This window comes from Schistocerca gregaria, unplaced genomic scaffold, assembly GCF_023897955.1.
Source record: "Schistocerca gregaria isolate iqSchGreg1 unplaced genomic scaffold, iqSchGreg1.2 ptg000266l, whole genome shotgun sequence".
NCBI lineage: Eukaryota > Metazoa > Arthropoda > Insecta > Orthoptera > Acrididae > Schistocerca > Schistocerca gregaria.
In genome coordinates, this window is record NW_026061768.1 from 2569154 (window position 1) to 2575320 (window position 6167).

The following is a 6167-nucleotide window of genomic DNA, read 5'->3' on the forward strand; positions in this document are numbered from 1 at the left end:
GCATTTTTTAAAGGTGTACTTGCCTAGACTCCTGGAACGGAAAGGTTTTTTTTTTTAATCCGTGCTTTACAAAAGTTTCTACAGTCCATTGTTTGAAGCAGTGTCACGGCTGCCATGAGCCGCGCGGGGTACCCGCCATGTGTCCAACGCCTTGTCACGGTTCGCGCGGCTCCCCCCGTTGGAGGTTCGAGTCCTCCCTCGGGCATGGTTGTGTGTGTGTTGTCCTTAGCATAAGTTTCTGTAAGTAGTGTGCAAACATACGGACTGATGGTTCAAATGGCTCTGAGCACTTTGGGACTTAACATCTGAGGTCATCAGTTTCCTAGAACTTAGAACGACTTAAACGTAACTAAATTAAGGACATCACACACATCCATGCTCGAGGCAGGATTTGAACCTGCGACCGTAGCGGTCGCGTGGCTCCCGACTGAAGTGCCTACAACCGCTCGGCCACATCGGCCGGTCTATCATGTATTCTAGAAGAGCTGCACGGTCGTCAGTGGCGCCTGTTCTTTCTAGAACAGTTACTATCTTCATATCTATGGTTAAACGTCACCCAGCCATTGACCTTCGTCTGTGCGAATGCGCACAGGCTACCGGAAATCTTACGGGAATCGTCACCTTAGTGTGAGCCAGTAATGAGTGGATGGACAAATACCTATTAAGTACATTACGTAATCGGATTGTGGGCGGTTCGGGGTGTGAGTCTCACGGGAAGCGTGCGAGGGATAAATTCCTGCAGTCGTGCTGTTCATTTGTGCCCTCGATAGCTCAGATGGATTGAGCGTCTGCCTTGTAAGCAGGAGATCCTGGGTTCGAGTCCCAGTAGCGGCACACTTTTCAGCTGTCCCCATCGAAGTATATCAACAACACCTGTCGGCAGCTGAGGGTTTCAATTAATTATCAGTTGTGTAGGTGATTCGATGAACCCTTTGCCAGGCACTTAAATGTGTTTTGCAGGGTATCCATATAGATGTAGATGATAACTCGTCCCGTGTCGCACGTGCTCAAAAGGATTCATACTGCAGAATGCATGCAAACATACTCACCGAAAATACGGACGAATATCAAGTGCAGGCTGCCGAGTGCTGCATATCCAGCTTAGACAGATCGGCTTTTCCTGCCAAGAAGAACAGGAAGTTGCTGTCTAGGAACAATCAGAGGTAGAGGAAGGGCTGATAAATACTCCTTGAATTGCAGACTAAACGTAAATAACGAAAATACATTTTTGGTAAAAATTGGTCAAAACATAATCGTTTGCCCTCCGTATTGGATTAGCTGTTTTGAATATTGAAAATCTGACTTCAGATTCGTTTTCAGCGACATTAAGAATATATGTGTAACACTCAGTTCATGCAAATCGAAGTAATAATATAACTAAATGTTTTCCCTAAACTTTGAACACTTTTTTTTTTTCGAGTAACGATTTTCTCAGAACGGCATGCAGCATAAATTAAAAGTGGTTCGATCTCTTAACTTCTACCTCTGACCCCTAAAAGTAAACACTTTTCTTAGGAACTTATAGCTATAATATGACATTTGTTAATATTAACTAATTTTTGTGTAGGCATAAGGAGTGAAACAAACCCCTCAAAATCGAACTCAAAGTTCGAATTAGCACTGTATCGTTAAATTTAAGGTTGTTTCATTGCGGTTAGGTATGCGCTCCCATTAATTTTATGTATTATCGACTGATGTTATCCATTTTCAAGTTCAGAGAAATAATGTAGTATCAACTGATGTTACCCATTTCTGAATTCAGGTAACATCTGAGGTGCCACACTGCACGCACTCTGCGTACTCCAGTCTCGCAAGCCCTTGATCAAATCATAATTACGGGCGCCATTTTTTATTGAAAATCTAAAATTAAGCTCATAGTATTGTCACTCGTAATTCCCAAACAGATCGTTCGAATGTATTTTCATTGTCTCAAAAAAAATTTCAAATTTACCCTTTTTTGCTCATTTGTATGAGAACCTGGCCGTAACGCCGGAATATAGTCACTAGATTTTTTTTCAGAGACGCTGTACGTTCGCGAGAAGACTTTCGTTCTGCGCGTGTCGAAGGACATTCCTCAGATTTTACTGTGTGTGTGCTACTCAGTCGTGCCATTTAAGTGTACATCTTTGCATAGTTTTCCTTTCACGATGTAAACAGTGTTCCGCTCAGTTGCTAACTGGCCAGTGAGTGGTTCCGAAGGTGTCGGATGTGCGGTGCGTTCGGTCTGCTAGGACAACAGCAGACTGGCGTGGTGCGATGGCAGAAGCAGACACTGAGGGAGCTAGCTGCTGGGACGCCAGCGAACAATTTATGCCAAGTAAGACGAAGAGGACTATTCTAAAATTACGAGCCGTCTAAAAAGTGTTTACCATTGGTAAATCTTGCTGTTGAGTCTGACAAAACTGACAGTTTTTCCTAGAGATACAGGAAATCCCCCCACCCCCACTCAATGAATATTTGGTTGTGATGACAGGCCGATTGGTAGTGTAGCCCGGGATCTAAGTTAGGTTGGAAGGTGGTAATTTGATTGAGAGTTGTTTACGCCAACGATTATGAATGCCGACTAAACGTTGTGCGAGCAGATTGCCCTGTAGCGTAGCCTAGTGTTTCCGTCCGCGCCACATTTAACACACTTTCTCTAACTGTGTACAAAAGTCTCACAACAGCCACGATAACTACGTTTCTGGTGGGGGGAGGGTAGAGTCCACTATGTAACTTTCACGGCAAATTTTAGTAACCGCATAAACTAACCGAAATAGAAGCGTCATTTTAACTATATTTCCTTTTGTGGGAAAATAATGGTTCTCCTCTTTTGGAAGCAACTGTAATATGTAGGCGACTTATTAGTTTTTTTAAAACTCTGAATCATGATCTCAATAGACGCAGTGCTTTTTTTACGTTACTTGATTTGTGGTCTATAGTAAACAATGCAACTAATTGGTAAATTCTTTGAAGTTTGACGTGTGTTACATAGACGACGTCTGCAATGTTCGTAAGGCCAAGTTTGCATATATTCGGTGTCTGCTTTTTTGGCCATGTACTGTATAATTAAGGGGAGGAGGATTATGTTCAAGGAGCAGTGCATTAGTAGTGTATGGAGAAATTGAGAATTTGGATCTAACGAACGGCATGCTCTGGCAGTTCGTGATATTCTGTTGACCACTGTGTAATTCGGACACAGTGATCATTGCCTCTCCCTAGTAACCAGGGGACTCGGGTGCTAATCCTGGTCTGGCACAAATTTTCAACAGTGCCCATTGACTAAAGTCTGTGCCCATTGTCAGCTAATATCATTGTTTCGGTGTTAAATAGTATTTTGTTCGCGATACGTGGTTTAGCTTTTTCATGGATAACAGCTTTGAAAAGCGTACAGGTTATATTGATATTCGCTCGACGTTAGTCCAAGGCAACTATAGCGATTTATAAACACAGTTGTAGTTCGTATTAAGCCCACATACGTAATTGTGTCCTGTGTTTCTTTACCAAGAACTACTCCGTAAGTAATTCCCCTGTAGTGGTATTTTGTTATAGTATTTTGTTTAAATATTTATTGACTGCAGGCTTGGATGAAATATGAAACACATATCCGAAGTTCCTGTTGATATTGCAGATACTGTTTCATCCGTACTAGGGGCCAAAACATTTCATCAAATACAGAAGAACACAATTTGTCTCGAGATTTAGCAATTTTTCGTAATAGAGGCCTTGCGTCGATATGTTTTTCTCTAATTCTTGTTTGGATTTAATCTTAAAACACACTAACTCTTCCACCACTTATTCGATATGTGTTTTCATCCCTTTCGTAGCCTAGAGTTCCTAAACGGTTGATAATATTAATAATTTCCATTCTCAATTTTATTTTCTGTAAAATCTCCTGTTTATGGTTATTGCTAACATGTTTCACGTTCTCACTTTTATTATTTTTATTTTTCTAGTTTTGTGCCTTGTAGCCAAATTTTCTTTGAATCTGGTTTTCAATTCTGAAATAGTAACAGTTGAAGGTAAAGAGAAGATTGCGGTCTATTTGAGGAGAGTGGCTTGGAGATTTTTTATAACAGACGTATACAGGTCATGGGGATCCTTACCTATATACATTTACTTCGAGTGTGATGTAGCCCATTCTCTTGTCATGATCTCGGCTGTATCGTAGCACATTGTCTCGGTTAGGTTGGAGATTTCTGTTGAGAGTTGCCGAAGTCAACGAAAGTGATTACAAAGTAAAGACTTTGCTAACAGAACGATCTCTAGCGTAGTCCAACACGTTCTTTCTGTCCTTTTAAAGCCTCTTTTAATTAAAAATAACTAAAGCTGCAAGATACAATCACAAAAACTGTATTACGTAATAGAGTAATCCCAGACTATTGTTGTGTAAGTTGTGTGCGTACACTATTTTTTTTGTTAGTGAATATACACTTTTTTACTCATTTGCTGGGTTTCAGTTTTCCCTGTTTTCTGGCAAAAAACCTTTTCCTGTGAAGGGCCCATTAGCTTGTCGGTTATATTTGTGACATTCTCGACGGTCAGTAATTTCGTGATAGTCCATCCACCGGCGTCATTGTTAACATCGGATATAGATTTAAGTATTAGGAAGGCTAATATGAAGCTAATGCATGAGTAGGTCTAATAATTAATAAAAATAGGAATGCGGGTAAGCTACTACATACAGCATAGTGAACGCATTGTTGTGGCCAAGATACCCACGAATCCCACGCCTACCAAAGTCGTAAAAGTAGTCCTCAGATGATGAAGAAATTGATGGAATGTGTGATGAGATAAAAGAAATCATTCAGATAGTGACGGGAGATGAAAATTTAATATTAATGGGTGACTGGAATTCGACAGTAGGAAATGGAAGAAAAGGAAACGTAGTAGGTGAATATGGAATGGTGGTAAAAAATTAAAGAGGAAGCCGCCTGGTAGGCTTTTGCCCAGAGCATAACTTAATCATAACTAACACTTGGTTCAAAAATCATGAAAGAAGGTTGTATACGTGGAAGAGACCTGGAGATACTGCAATATTTCATATAGATTATATAATGGTAAGACAGAGATTTAGGAACCATATTTTAAATTGTATGACATTTCCAGGGGCAAATGTGAACTCTGATCACAATATATTGATTATGAACTGTAGATTAAAACTGAAGAAACTGGAAGAAGGTGGGAATTTAAGGAGATGGGACCTGAAAGAACTGACAGAATCAGAAGTTGTACAGTGTTTCAGGAAGAGCATTAGGGAACGATCTACAGGAATGGGGGAACGTAATACAGTGTGATGGGGGATCTGAGTGGTGTACTGTCAAGGGGAGGGGGTTCCTCAGGGATCAGTGTTGGGGCCGCTATAGTTCCTTATTTATATAAATGATATGCCTTCAAGTATTACGGGTAACTCTAAAATATTTTTGTTTGCTGATGACACTAGCTTGGTAGTAAAGGATGTTGTGTGCAACATTGACTCCGTTTCAAGTAGTGCAGTACATGACCTCAGTCCATGGCTTGTAGAAAATAAACTAACGTTAAATCACAGTAAGATTCAGTTTTTACAGTTTCTAACACACAATTCAACAAAACCTGACGTTTTAATATCACAGCATAGGCATATGATTAGTGAAACTGAACGGTTCAAATTCCTAGGTGTTCAAATAAATAGTAAGGTGTTGTGGAAAGCCCACGTTCAGGATCTTGTTCAAAGACTTAATACTGCCATTTTCACTATTCGAACGGTACCGAAAGTGAGTGATACTTCGCCTAGTAAATTAGTCTACTTTGCTTATTTCCATTCACTTATGTCGTATGGTATTATGTTTTTGGGTAACTCTTCCCATTCTAGAAGGATATTTTTGGCTCAGAAACGAGAGGTTCGGGCAAAAAGTGGTGTGAGTTGACGAACCTCTTGTCGACCTCTGTTCAGGGAGTCTGGGTATTTTGACATTGGCCTCTCAATATGTATATTCCTTATTGTCGTTTCTTGTTACCAATATTAGTTTATTTCCAACAATAAGCAGCTTTCACTCGGTTAATACTCGGGAGAAATTAAACCTCCATTTGGATCGGACTTCCTTAACTCTTGTGCAAAAATGTGTGCAGTATACTGCTGCATCCATTTTCAATAAGCTGCCACTCGAATTCAAAAATCTTAGCAGCAATCCACGCGCTTTCAAATCGAA

General features: G+C 40.3%; 1 non-coding gene across 1 annotated transcript; it reads left to right on the forward strand.

Annotated features, from left to right (window-relative positions):
- The first annotated feature begins 759 nt into the window (after positions 1-759).
- Trnat-ugu (transfer RNA threonine (anticodon UGU)) lies at positions 760-834 on the forward strand. The gene has a single exon. It is a non-coding gene; the product is annotated as a tRNA-Thr (tRNA).
- The last annotated feature ends 5333 nt before the right edge of the window (positions 835-6167 follow it).